This window comes from Taudactylus pleione, unplaced genomic scaffold (genome assembly GCF_031769625.1).
Source record: "Taudactylus pleione unplaced genomic scaffold, aTauple2 ptg002512l, whole genome shotgun sequence".
Taxonomy (NCBI): domain Eukaryota; kingdom Metazoa; phylum Chordata; class Amphibia; order Anura; family Myobatrachidae; genus Taudactylus; species Taudactylus pleione.
In genome coordinates, this window is record NW_028286895.1 from 11,083 (window position 1) to 25,949 (window position 14,867).

The following is a 14,867-nucleotide window of genomic DNA, read 5'->3' on the forward strand; positions in this document are numbered from 1 at the left end:
GCAGAGCACTGTGTATATAATGTATGACTGCAGACACCTGTGCTGAGCTAGGTAATAGATGAGACAGGTGTTACACCACAGGTGGCTGCAGTCATACATTAGGTGGGGAGTACAGGAGCAGAGCACTGTGTATATAATGTATGACTGCAGACACCTGTAATGAGCTAGGTAATAGATGAGACAGGTGTTACACCACAGGTGGCTGCAGTCATACATTAGGTGGGGAGTACAGGAGCAGCACTGTGTATATAATGTATGACTGCAGACACCTGTGCTGTGCTAGGTAATAGATGAGACAGGTGTTACACCACAGGTGGCTGCAGTCATACATTAGGTGGGGAGTACAGGAGCAGAGCACTGTGTATATAATGTATGACTGCAGACACCTGCGCTGAGCTAGGTAATAGATGAGACAGGTGTTACACCACAGGTGGCTGCAGTCATACATTAGGTGGGGAGTACAGGAGCAGAGCACTGTGTATATAATGTATGACTGCAGACACCTGTGCTGAGCTAGGTAATAGATGAGACAGGTGTTACACCACAGGTGGCTGCAGTCATACATTAGGTGGGGAGTACAGGAGCAGAGCACTGTGTATATAATGTATGACTGCAGACACCTGTAATGAGCTAGGTAATAGATGAGACAGGTGTTACACCACAGGTGGCTGCAGTCATACATTAGGTGGGGAGTACAGTAGCAGAGCACTGTGTATATAATGTATGACTGCAGACACCTGTGCTGTGCTAGGTAATAGATGAGACAGGTGTTACACCACAGGTGGCTGCAGTCATACATTAGGTGGGGAGTACAGGAGCAGAGCACTGTGTATATAATGTATGACTGCAGACACCTGCGCTGAGCTAGGTAATAGATGAGACAGGTGTTACACCACAGGTGGCTGCAGTCATACATTAGGTGGGGAGTACAGTAGCAGAGCACTGTGTATATAATGTATGACTGCAGACACCTGTGCTGTGCTAGGTAATAGATGAGACAGGTGTTACACCACAGGTGGCTGCAGTCATACATTAGGTGGGGAGTACAGGAGCAGAGCACTGTGTATATAATGTATGACTGCAGACACCTGCGCTGAGCTAGGTAATAGATGAGACAGGTGTTACACCACAGGTGGCTGCAGTCATACATTAGGTGGGGAGTACAGGAGCAGAGCTTTGTGTAGGGGATGGAAGGGGTCATGTTGGAGGGTCTGGGATATACTGATGGTTGTGACGCGATGGCTAGCTGCTATCACATTGCTGGATTCGATGTCGGAAACCCAGGAACCATTTGAAGCCGGATTTCTGATGTTCATTAGCTCAACATATGGTGGCTGCAATCATAACTGAGGTGGGGAATCCAGGAGCAGAGCATAGTGACTATACCAGGGGAAAGGGGACATGTTGGAGCCAGAGTCTGTGTATGATCCATGGTCCTGTATAATCTGACCAACAGGGGGCAGTATATAGGAAATGGACAGGGGGCAGTATATAGGAAATGGACAGGGGGCAGTATATAGGAAATGGACAGGGGGCAGTATATAGGAAATGGACAGGGGGCAGTATATAGGAAATGGACAGGGTATAGTCACAGACTGGGCTATTCCACATGCTGCAGGACTTCACCTGTTGCCAGCTACTGGGTGTACTAAGATGGCCGCCATCTGATCCCGGAAGATGCGTCACATGACTCAACCAAATAAGGGGGGAGCTCCTGTCACACCTCCTCAGTCTGGGTGTACTAAGATGGCCGCCCTCTGCTCCCGGAAGTTGCGTCACCTGACTCATACAAATAAGGGGGGAGCTCCTGTCACACCTCCTCAGTCTGGGTGTACTAAGATGGCCGCCAGGAATGTCACATGACATACAGACATGGCTGCCTCCAGAGTTCATACATTTTAACACAGGTATCATCCAATGAGACTATAGTGTGTTTCCTATACCTCAGTTATGTCATCCTTATATTGTGTATATTATAGTTACACTGCACCTAACTGATCATTATATATAGCAGGTGTAGATTATCTATAGGGTGTGCTGTATATTATAGTTACCCTGCAGTTACATGATCATTATATATATATATATATATATATAGCAGGTGTAGATTATCTATAGGGTGTGCTGTATATTATAGTTACCCTGCAGTTACCTGATCATTATATATAGCAGGTGTAGATTATCTATAGGGTATGTTGTATATTATAGTTACCCTGCAGTTACCTGATCATTATATATAGCAGGTGTAGATTATCTATAGGGTGTGCTGTATATTCTAGTTACCCTGCAGTTACCTGATCATTATATATAGCAGGTGTAGATTATCTATAGGGTATGTTGTATATTATAGTTACCCTGCAGTTACATGATCATTATATATAGCAGGTGTAGATTATCTATAGGGTATGTTGTATATTATAGTTACCCTGCAGTTACCTGATCATTATATATAGCAGGTGTAGATTATCTATAGGGTGTGCTGTATATTATAGTTACCCTGCACCTAACTGATCATTATATATAGCAGGTGTAGATTATCTATAGGGTATGTTGTATATTATAGTTACCCTGCAGTTACATGATCATTATATATATATATATATAGCAGGTGTAGATTATCTATAGGGTATGTTGTATATTCTAGTTACCCTGCAGTTACCTGATCTTTATATATAGCAGGTGTAGATTATCTATAGGGTATGTTGTATATTATAGTTACCCTGCAGTTACATGATCATTATATATATATATATATATATATATATATAGCAGGTGTAGATTATCTATAGGGTGTGCTGTATATAATAGTTACCCTGCAGTTACATGATCATTATATATAGCAGGTGTAGATTATCTATAGGGTATGTTGTATATTCTAGTTACCCTGCAGTTACCTGATCTTTATATATAGCAGGTGTAGATTATCTATAGGGTATGTTGTATATTATAGTTACCCTGCAGTTACATGATCATTATATATATATATATATATATATATATATATAGCAGGTGTAGATTATCTATAGGGTATGTTGTATATTATAGTTACCCTGCAGTTACATGATCATATATATATATATATATATATATATATATATATATATATATAGCAGGTGTAGATTATCTATAGGGTGTGCTGTATATAATAGTTACCCTGCAGTTACATGATCATTATATATAGCAGGTGTAGATTATCTATAGGGTATGTTGTATATTATAGTTACCCTGCAGTTACATGATCATTATATATATATATATATATATATATATATAGCAGGTGTAGATTATCTATAGGGTGTGCTGTATATTATAGTTACCCTGCAGTTACATGATCATTATATTATATATATATATAGCAGGTGTAGATTATCTATAGGGTGTGCTGTATATAATAGTTACCCTGCACCTACCTGATCATTATATATAGCAGGTGTAGATTGATTATAGGGTATGTTGTATATTATAGTTACACTGCACCTACCTGATCATTATATATATATATATATATATATATATATATAGCAGGTGTAGATTATCTATAGGGTATGTTGTATATTATAGTTACACTGCACCTACCTGATCATTATATATAGCAGGTGTAGATTCTCTATAGGGTATGTTGTATATTATAGTTACACTGCACCTACCTGATCATTATATATAGCAGGTGTAGATTCTCTATAGGGTATGTTGTATATTATAGTTACACTGCACCTACCTGATCATTATATATAGCAGGTGTAGATTGATTATAGGGTGTGCTGTATATTGTAGTCACCCTGCACCTACCTGATCATTATATATAGCAGGTGTAGATTGATTATAGGGTGTGCTGTATATTGTAGTCACCCTGCACCTACCTGATCATTATATATAGCAGGTGTAGATTGATTATAGGGTGTGCTGTATATTGTAGTCACCCTGCACCTACCTGATCATTATATATAGCAGGTGTAGATTGATTATAGGGTGTGCTGTATATTGTAGTCACCCTGCACCTACCTGATCATTATATATAGCAGGTGTAGATTATCTATAGGGTATGCTGTAAATAATAGTTATAACAATTATATAGCATGTCTGCACTGATTTATATCAACAAGGCTATATAATTAACTAAGGAAACCGCATCCTAAGACTAATATTGAGTCTAGGGACTGATTTCTATGTGTTTCCAGCGGGAAGTTGGATAAATCTATTTTTATTTACGTGGGATGATCACGTTTGAAAACCAGGTTTGGATGTATGCGCTTAAAACGTGATCATGCCACGTAAATATAAAAGATTTCGCCATCTTCCCACTGGAAACATATAGAACACAGTCCCAGGTATACATATATGTGGTTAAAATGCGAACATCCCATGTAAATATAATAGATATACATATATGCGGTTAAAATGCGATCGTCCCATGTAAATATAATAGATTTTTATACAATTTACAAAACAGAATATATTACTACAATGAAGTATTTCACCCTATGCAATGTTATATGTACATACATTTTAATATTTAATAAATATGGGATAATGCACTTTTTAGTGACTTAGGGGTTCTGACTTACATATAATTTTATTTGTGTGTTTTTTTCTACATCAGGGTCCATAGGGTTCCACAGGATACCTTGGGGTATAGGTGATGACGTCAGGCATCGGGCACCATAGAGTTAAGTTTTCAGCCTCCCAGGATGCATCAGGGTCCCCTCCTATACCCCGCCCCCGAGCCAAGGCATCTCAGTTTCGTTGGTGCCCGGCTCGGAGTCGGAGCACATGTCTAGAGGTGGGCTTAAAGCCCCTGAAGTTTTCTACAAAATTCGTCAGCTGTGGCTGCATATCTGGGAGTAGATCATGGACAGTCAGTGCTGACGTCCATGCGGTCTCCCCTTCACCCCGCCGGTACCAGAACGCCGGTACTGATCCGGGGATGCTGGTAAGTATCTGGGGTCACGGCTAGCGGTGACCCCAGATGCTTCGGACCGTGGCCGGATCCAAGGGGGACAGGTAAGCAGCGGGGTCCCGTGGTGGGTCCCCGCTGAGCACACGGTCCAGAAGTCCCCAGGCAGGGGGCTCCCTGGGGACTGGCTGCACGTGGAGCCAGGCAAACAGCCTGCGCTTCCACTATACCCCAGGGACAGCGGGCTGCGGCTGAGCGGCAAGCGCTACGGCGTCCCGGGGGTTAATTGCATGCCAGGAGAGCGTGCCTTCCCTGTTAACAGCCGGCGTCTCCCCTGCTGCACACAGCCCTCTCTGCACAGCTGCCGATTGGTCTTGTGGCAGCGCTGCTGGAAGCTGAGTGCGGCATCGTGGTCTGGGTCCCTCGGCATTCCTCTCCTCCGATTACAGGTCAGTGTATGCAGCGCTGTGTCCTACCAGGCTCCGTGTCTGTGTAGTTGAGGATCAGCGCTGATAGTGCAGGAATTGATTTCTTTGCATTGTATGTGACCTATGCTAGCGTCTGATGCCTGTACTTTCACTTTCTACTGTCAGCCATTTCTCTGTCCCTGATCTTCTTCTGCTAAAGCCCTTGCGGTGCGGTGATTGCAGGGTGTTTTCTCCCACTATACTAATAAGTATCAGTGAGAGGGGTCACATACTTTCCATTATGTCTGAGCGTGATTTTCCTCTCCAGCTTATGTGTACTAAGCACAATGTACTTATAGCGGAGGGGGAGGGTAGCGCGGAGGGGCTATGTCGGCATTGTTATTTATTGGCGCGGCCAATTACTGTCACGGGTCCGGTACAGGAACCTCCCTGGGCTTGTTTTGCTAAGGCGCTTACAACCCTAGTGGGCCAGTTAGCTCCGCCACCTGCGTTTACCCAGATGGGATTGTCCCAGCAGTCAGTGGTGTTGTCACCCATGCAGGGTTTCCCGAGACAACTGATGGTACCCCACAGTCTCCCTATTTCCCCTCCCCAGGTCTCTCAGGAGCCGGCGTGGGTTAATTATCGGGACAACCCCAGTACAGCATTTGTCGGAAGTGTTACAAGGGGAGTCTGTGTTGCGGCCACATAAGCGGCCGGTGGCGTCTCTGTCTGCTCCTTATGAGGATGACGACGTGACTTCCGATGATGGGGAGATTCTGGATCTATCTGACCAAGAACCTTCCCGTCCTAAAGAGTCGGACGCACGGCTTTAGTTATTGAGGATGAAGATCCTCCGGTGTCCAAGTCCAAATATGCCTTTTTTAAGGATATTAAGGGTGACGCCACAGTCTTCCGCTTTCGGGTCAGTTAGTAGACCATTTAGAGGAGGCGTGGAAACATCCTGGTAAACGGTATCAGCCTCAGAGGCGCTTAGCGGTGGCTTATCCGTTTGCGGACAATTATTTTTCTAAGTGGGAATCCCCTCCACAGGTGGAGTCTCATGTGACACGCCTAGTCTGAAGTGCCACATTACCCATGCCCTCCATGTCCTCCTTGAAGGATGCTACGTGGAGATCTGCCTAAAGTCCATTTATTCCCTCGGAGGGGGGGGGCATCCAGACCGGCTATGGCCGTATGTTGGGTAGCCAGAGCTATGGAGCGCTGGGCTGATAGTTTGGAGGTGTCTTTGGATCCCGACTGTTCGGCTGACCAGGCCGAGTTGGTAGGCAATCTCCGGGATTCGGCCACTTACATCAATGAAGCGGCCTTGGATATTAGTATCCTCACATCTCGGATTTCTTCGGCAGCTGTTGCTGCGCGTCGCACCTTATGGTTGCGATCTTGGAAGGCGGACGCTGATTCTAAAAAGGGCTTAGAAGCTTTGCCTTGTAATGGAGAAGTCCTATTTTGTCCGGATCTGGACAAAATTGTAGCCACGCTGGCGGCAGCCAAATCTGCATGTCTCCCGTCGGCTGCGGTCCCTTCCAGTTCGGGTACGTCGTCTTTTCGGCCTTACAGGGCCCACGGCAGGCCTAAAGCACAGTCTTTTCCCCGACAGGCTGGCCCCAAGAAATCGGCCAAGCCCAGGAAACAGGCCTGGAGTACCAGACGTCCGACCCCTAAGTCAGATGACAAACCTGCGGCCTGACGGTCCGGGCCTCCCTTTGGAGGATCCCAAAGTGGGAGGCTGCCTGCTGCAGTTCGCCCAGTGTTGGTCGGTAACCACGACAGACAATTGGATTCACAAGGTGGTTTCTCACGGGTATGCCCTCTCCTTTCGGCACAGGCCCCCATCCCGATTCTTCACCACGGGTCTTCCATCAGACCGGAACAAAGCCATGGAACTGCGGAAGGTTTTGCACACTATGCTCCAGGCTGGAGTTATAGTGCCTGTTCCATTCTCGCAGAGGGGCCAGGGTTTCTATTCCAATCTGTTTTTGGTGCAGAAACCCATGGGTCGTACCGTCCGATCCTCAACCTCAAAACACTCAGCAAGTCCTTGCGGGTGCCAAGGTTTCGGATGGAGACCCTACGGTCCATCATTCTGGCGCTGGAACCTGGGGATTACATGGTGTCGTTTGACATACAGGACGCTTACCTGCATGTCCCTATTCTTTTACGCCATCAACCGTTCCTCAGGTTTGCAATCCGCAATGTTCACTTCCAGTTCCGGGCGTTACCTTTTGGCCTGGCGACAGCACCACGTGTGTTCACCAAGGTTATGGCGGTCATGGCGGCTTCCCTGCGGCTGCAGGGAATCTGCATGTTGCCGTACCTAGACGACCTTCTGTTGGTAGCAGGATCTCGAGAGCTACTTCTACGCCACTTGGACCTGACGATTGCAGTACTGCAACGTCACGGCTGGTTAATAAACTGGCAGAAGTCCACCCTGATCCCGTCTCAGAGGATTCAGCACCTCGGAGCCTTATTGGACTCCAGACAGCAAAGGATCTTTGTGACGGCGGAAAAGATCTCTGCCTTACAATTGAGGGTGCGCAGTTGTCTGCAGAGTCGCCGTGTGTCTCCGCACTCGGCGATGAGGTTACTGGGCTCCATGGTGTCAGTATTCGACATGGTGGAATATGCCCAGTTTCACTCCAGACCACTGCAGCAATCGATCCTGTCCAAATGGAATGGACTGCCTCAGAGTCTAAAATCCCAGACAATGGTGCTTACTCCGGAGGTTCGCCTGTCTCTAGCCTGGTGGTTGCAGACGACCCATCTCAACAAGGGTCGTCCATTTTGGGTGGCGAATTGGGTCCTGTTGACAATGGCGCCAGCCTTCGGGGCTGGGGAGCTGTCACGGGTCCACACTTGTTCCAGGGCAGATGGACTCTGAGCTTCCAATAAACATCTTGGAACTCCGCGTGGTTTTCAATGCTCTCCAGCAGGCACATCGGGTTCTCCAAGGTCACCCTGTGCAGGTCCAGTCGGACAACGCCACCACCGTGGCCTACATAAATCGGCAAGTCGGGCGGCACTCGTAGAGGTGTCCCGCATCCTGGTTTGGGTGGAGCGCAATCTCCCGGCCATATCAGCAGTATTCATCCCGGGAGTCCTCAACTGGGAGGCGGATTTTCTCAGTCACCAGGACGTTCATCCGGGGGAGTGGTCTCTGCACCAGGACGTCTTTCAACTTCTGGTGGACAGGTGGGGTCTTCCAGAGATCAACCTCATTTCGTCACGGCACAACAACAAGTTGCCGGTGTATGGGTCTCGCACAAGTGACGAAAAGGCGTCTCTGGTGGATGCTCTGTCCATCCAGTGGACGTTCCGGTTTGCTTATCTCTTTCCTCCGTTTTCCCTTCTTCCACGGGTAATCCGGAAATTCAAACAGGAAGGAGGGACGCTCCTGTTGATAGTTCCTGCGTGGCCCAGGCGGCACTGGTTCTCAGATCTTCAGGGGCTGTCTGTGGACATTCCTCTGCGGTTGCCGTTACGGCCGGACCTACTGTCACAGGGTCCTTGTCTTCACCCGGACCTGACTCGGCTGTCTTTGAGGGCGTGGCTGTTGAAACGGCCATGTTAAGGTCCAGGGGGTTTTCCAGCTCTGTGGTACAAACTATGCTAAGAGCTCGGAAACCATCTTCTGCAAGGATATACCATCATGTATGGCATACGTTCTTCCAGTGGTGTCAACCGAGAGGTTATGCCCCTCGGGAGTTCCGTCTGTCTAGAGTGTTAGATTTCCTACAGGCGGGACTAGAACATGAGCTTCGCCCTGCTTCTTTGAAGGTGCAGGTGACTGCCCTGTTAGTCTTGTTCCATCGTAGGATTGCTGCAATCCCTGATGTGTGCACCTTTATGCAAGGTGTTCTTCGAATTCAGCCGCCTTTTGTTCCACCGGTGGCGCCTTGGGATTTAGCTGTGGTCCTGAGGGCTCTCCAGGGACCGCCGTTTGAACCACTGGGCTCAGTGGACCTTAAATGGCTGACAGCTAAAACAATTTTCCTTCTGGCCATTGCTTCGGCCAGACGTGTTTCTTAGGGGCTCTCTCCTGTAGACCCCCTTTTCTGATTTTTCATAGGAACAGGGCGGTGCTGCGCACTCGTCCTGGATTCCTTCCCAAAGTTGTTTCTAGTTTCCACATCAACAAGGAAATCGTGACGGCTTTCAACTCACCTCACCTTTCAGTGGGTGAGGCCACTTTGGACGTTGTGCGGGCCTTAAGGATTTATATTGACCGCACTTCTTCGTTTAGGAAGTCGGACGCCTTGTTTGTCCTCTATGGCTTCCGTAAAAAGGGTTGGCCTGCTTCAAAGCAAACTTTGGCCGGTTGGATTCGTATGGCAATTTCTGAAGCTTATCTGCATGAAGGCCTTCCGGTTCCATCCTCTGTGAGGGCTCATTCCACTAGGTGTGTGGGTCCTTCGTGGGCAGCTCAACGTGGTGCCTCTGCAGTCCAGATCTGCAAGGCTGCCACGTGGTCCTCTGTCCATACCTTTGTAAGGTATTACGCGTTTGACACCTTTGCCTCTCAGGATGCTTCCTTCGGGCGGCGGATTCTCCTTTCAGCACAGGAGCGTCCCCACCCTTAAAGGATACTGCTTTGGGACATCCCCAAGGTATCCTGTGGATACACTATGGACCCTGATGTAGAAAATATGAGATATGGTAAGAACTTACCTTTGTTATCTCTATTTCTACGAAATCCATAGGGTTCCACAGGACTCCCGCCCTGTCGCACCTGTGCTGCAGATGGGCTTTAATCTGGTCACCGGTTTTTCCGTCTCCCTCTGGTGAGAATGTGATTGTTGTGTGTGTGTCCAGATCTTTCTTCTCTCTCTTCCTTCTCCTCCTCCGGCCTATGCCTTGGTACGTAACTGAGATGCCTTGGCTCGGGGGCAGGGTATAGGAGGGGAACCTGATGCATCCTGGGAGGCTGAAAACTTAACTCTATGGTGCTCAATGCCTGACGTCCTCACCTATACCCCAAGGTATCCTGTGGAACCCTATGGACTTTGTAGAAATAGAGATAACAAAGGTAAGTTCTTACCATATCTCATATTTTTAGATCGTAAAACTTGAAATTAAGTAAAAATATACTGCCATCTAGTGTCTTAGAGGCGAACTGCAGGCGATCATTCTGATTATCGCTTTCTGTGATCATTAGTACAACCCTCTATGGGGTATTCTCGTATTTTAAATAGGTACCCTACGGCTTTCTGATCATTATATAGCAGGTGTAGATTATCTATGGTGTATGCTGTATATAATAGTTATACTACAGTTATATGATAATTGTATATAGCAGGTGTAGATTATCTATGGTGTATGCTGTATATAATAGTTATACTACAGTTGTATGATAATTGTATATAGCAGGTGTAGATTATCTATGGTGTATGCTGTATATAATAGTTATACTACAGTTATATGATAATTATATATAGCAGGTGTAGATTATCTATGGTGTATGCTGTATATAATAGTTATACTACAGTTATATGATAATTGTATATAGCAGGTGTAGATTATCTATGGTGTATGCTGTATATAATAGTTATATTACAGTTATATGATAATTGTATATAGCAGGTGTAGATTATCTATGGTGTATGCTGTATATAATAGTTATACTACAGTTATATGATAATTGTATATAGCAGGTGTAGATTATCTATGGTGTATGCTGTATATAATAGTTATACTACAGTTATATGATAATTGTATATAGCAGGTGTAGATTATCTATGGTGTATGCTGTATATAATAGTTATACTACAGTTGTATGATAATTGTATATAGCAGGTGTAGATTATCTATGGTGTATGCTGTATATAATAGTTATACTACAGTTGTATGATAATTATATATAGCAGGTGTAGATTATCTATGGTGTATGCTGTATATAATAGTTATACTACAGTTATATGATAATTGTATATAGCAGGTGTAGATTATCTATGGTGTATGCTGTATATAATAGTTATACTACAGTTATATGATAATTGTATATAGCAGGTGTAGATTATCTATGGTGTATGCTGTATATAATAGTTATACTACAGTTATATGATAATTGTATATAGCAGGTGTAGATTATCTATGGTGTATGCTGTATATAATAGTTATACTACAGTTGTATGATAATTGTATATAGCAGGTGTAGATTATCTATGGTGTATGCTGTATATAATAGTTATACTACAGATGTATGATAATTATATATAGCAGGTGTAGATTATCTATGGTGTATGCTGTATATAATAGTTATACTATAGTTATATGATAATTGTATATAGCAGGTGTAGATTATCTATGGTGTATGCTGTATATAATAGTTATACTACAGTTATATGATAATTATATATAGCAGGTGTAGATTATCTATGGTGTATGCTGTATATAATAGTTATACTACAGTTGTATGATAATTGTATATAGCAGGTGTAGATTATCTATGGTGTATGCTGTATATAATAGTTATACTACAGATGTATGATAATTGTATATAGCAGGTGTAGATTATCTATTGTGTATGCTGTATATAATAGTTATACTACAGTTATATGATAATTGTATATAGCAGGTGTAGATTATCTATGGTGTATGCTGTATATAATAGTTATACTACAGTTATATGATAATTGTATATAGCAGGTGTAGATTATCTATGGTGTATGCTGTATATAATAGTTATACTACAGATGTATGATAATTGTATATAGCAGGTGTAGATTATCTATGGTGTATGCTGTATATAATAGTTATACTACAGATGTATGATAATTGTATATAGCAGGTGTAGATTATCTATGGTGTATGCTGTATATAATAGTTATACTACAGATGTATGATAATTATATATAGCAGGTGTAGATTATCTATGGTGTATGCTGTATATAATAGTTATACTACAGTTGTATGATAATTATATATAGCAGTTGTAGATTATCTATGGTGTATGCTGTATATAATAGTTATACTACAGATGTATGATAATTGTATATAGCAGGTGTAGATTATCTATGGTGTATGCTGTATATAATAGTTATACTACAGTTATATGATAATTGTATATAGCAGGTGTAGATTATCTATGGTGTATGCTGTATATAATAGTTATACTACAGTTATATGATAATTGTATATAGCAGGTGTAGATTATCTATGGTGTATGCTGTATATAATAGTTATACTACAGATGTATGATAATTGTATATAGCAGGTGTAGATTATCTATGGTGTATGCTGTATATAATAGTTATACTACAGTTATATGATAATTGTATATAGCAGGTGTAGATTATCTATGGTGTATGCTGTATATAATAGTTATACTACAGATGTATGATAATTGTATATAGCAGGTGTAGATTATCTATGGTGTATGCTGTATATAATAGTTATACTACAGTTATATGATAATTATATATAGCAGGTGTAGATTATCTATGGTGTATGCTGTATATAATAGTTATACTACAGTTATATGATAATTGTATATAGCAGGTGTAGATTATCTATGGTGTATGCTGTATATAATAGTTATACTACAGTTATATGATAATTGTATATAGCAGGTGTAGATTATCTATGGTGTATGCTGTATATAATAGTTATACTACAGTTATATGATAATTGTATATAGCAGGTGTAGATTATCTATGGTGTATGCTGTATATAATAGTTATACTACAGTTATATGATAATTGTATATAGCAGGTGTAGATTATCTATGGTGTATGCTGTATATAATAGTTATACTATAGTTATATGATAATTATATATAGCAGGTGTAGATTATCTATGGTGTATGCTGTATATAATAGTTATACTACAGTTGTATGATAATTGTATATAGCAGGTGTAGATTATCTATGGTGTATCCTGTATATAATGGTTACACATACCTGCCTACACTTCCGGAAGTCGCAGAAGGATCCCGATTTTTCCGGTAGCCCCCCGCGCCACCCGGAAAGTGTAGGCAGAACTCCCGCATCCCGTCCACTTCCCAGGATGGGGATTTACCTAGGAATTCACGGGTCTGTCGGGAGGGGACGGGGCTAAAATGACGCAAATCTCACCATTTAGCCCCGCCCACTCCACACGGACCCGCGAATCACAGTCTTTTCCTGTGGTGGGGCGAGGTCTAATGATGTTTATAGTCCGGCCCCTTCCCCAGAAGAAGTTTCCAGAATCTCCTCTCCCGGCTGCAAAGTCGGCAAGTTATGTAATTATACTACAGGTATCTGATTATCTATAGGGTATGATGTGTATATACTAGTCACATTACAGGTATCTGATTATCTATAGAGTATGATGTATATACTAGTCACATTACAGGTATCTGATTATCTATAGGGTATGATGTGTATATACTAGTCACATTACAGGTATCTTATTATCTATAGTGTATGATGTGTATATACTAGTCACATTACAGGTATCTGATTATCTATAGGGTATGATGTGTATATACTAGTCACATTACAGGTATCTGATTATAGGGTATGATGTGTATATACTAGTCACATTACAGGTATCTGATTATAGGGTATGATGTGTATATACTAGTCACATTACAGGTATCTGATTATCTATAGGGTATGATGTGTGTATATACTAGTCACATTACAGGTATCTGATTATCTATAGGGTATGATGTGTATACTAGTCACATTACAGGTATCTGATTATCTATAGGGTATGATGTGTATATACTAGTCACATTGCAGGTATCTGATTATCTATAGGGTATGATGTGTATATACTAGTCACATTACAGTTATCTGATTATCTATAGTGTATGATGTGTATATACTAGTCACATTGCAGGTATCTGATTATCATCTATAGGGTATGATGTGTATATACTAGTCACATTACAGGTATCTGATTATCATCTATAGGGTATGATGTGTATATACTAGTCACATTACAGGTATCTGATTATCTATAGGGTATGATGTGTATATACTAGTCACATTACAGGTATCTGATTATCTATAGGGTATGATGTGTATATACTAGTCACATTACAGGTATCTGATTATCTATAGGGTATGATGTGTGTATACTAGTCACATTACAGGTATCTGATTATCTATAGGGTATGATGTGTATATACTAGTCACATTGTAGGTATCTGATTATCTATAGGGTATGATGTGTATATACTAGTCACATTGTAGGTATCTGATTATCTATAGGGTATGATGTGTATACTAGTCACATTGTAGGTATCTGATTATCTATAGTGTATGATGTGTATATACTAGTCCCATTACAGGTATCTGATTATCTATAGGGTATGATGTGTATATACTAGTCACATTACAGGTATCTGATTATCATCTATAGGGTATGATGTGTATATACTAGTCACATTACAGGTATCTGATTATCTATAGGGTATGGTGTATATACTAGTCACGTTACAGGTATCTGATTATCTATAGTGTATGATGTGTATATACTAGTCCCATTACAGGTATCTGATTATCTATAGTGTATGATGTGTATATACTAGTCACATTACAGTTATCTGATTAGTATAT

The 14,867-nt window shown here is 42.3% G+C and overlaps 1 protein-coding gene across 1 annotated transcript in view; it reads left to right on the forward strand.

Moving 5' to 3' along the window:
- Positions 1 to 1,826: 1,826 nt before the first annotated feature.
- The window catches only part of SLC33A2 (solute carrier family 33 member 2), a 114,649-nt gene continuing 101,608 nt past the window's right edge, over positions 1,827 to 14,867 (forward strand). The window contains exon 1 of the mRNA XM_088466126.1: positions 1,827 to 1,907. The gene's annotated coding sequence lies outside the window, so the exon portion shown is untranslated. The remainder of the gene's footprint in view (positions 1,908 to 14,867) is intronic.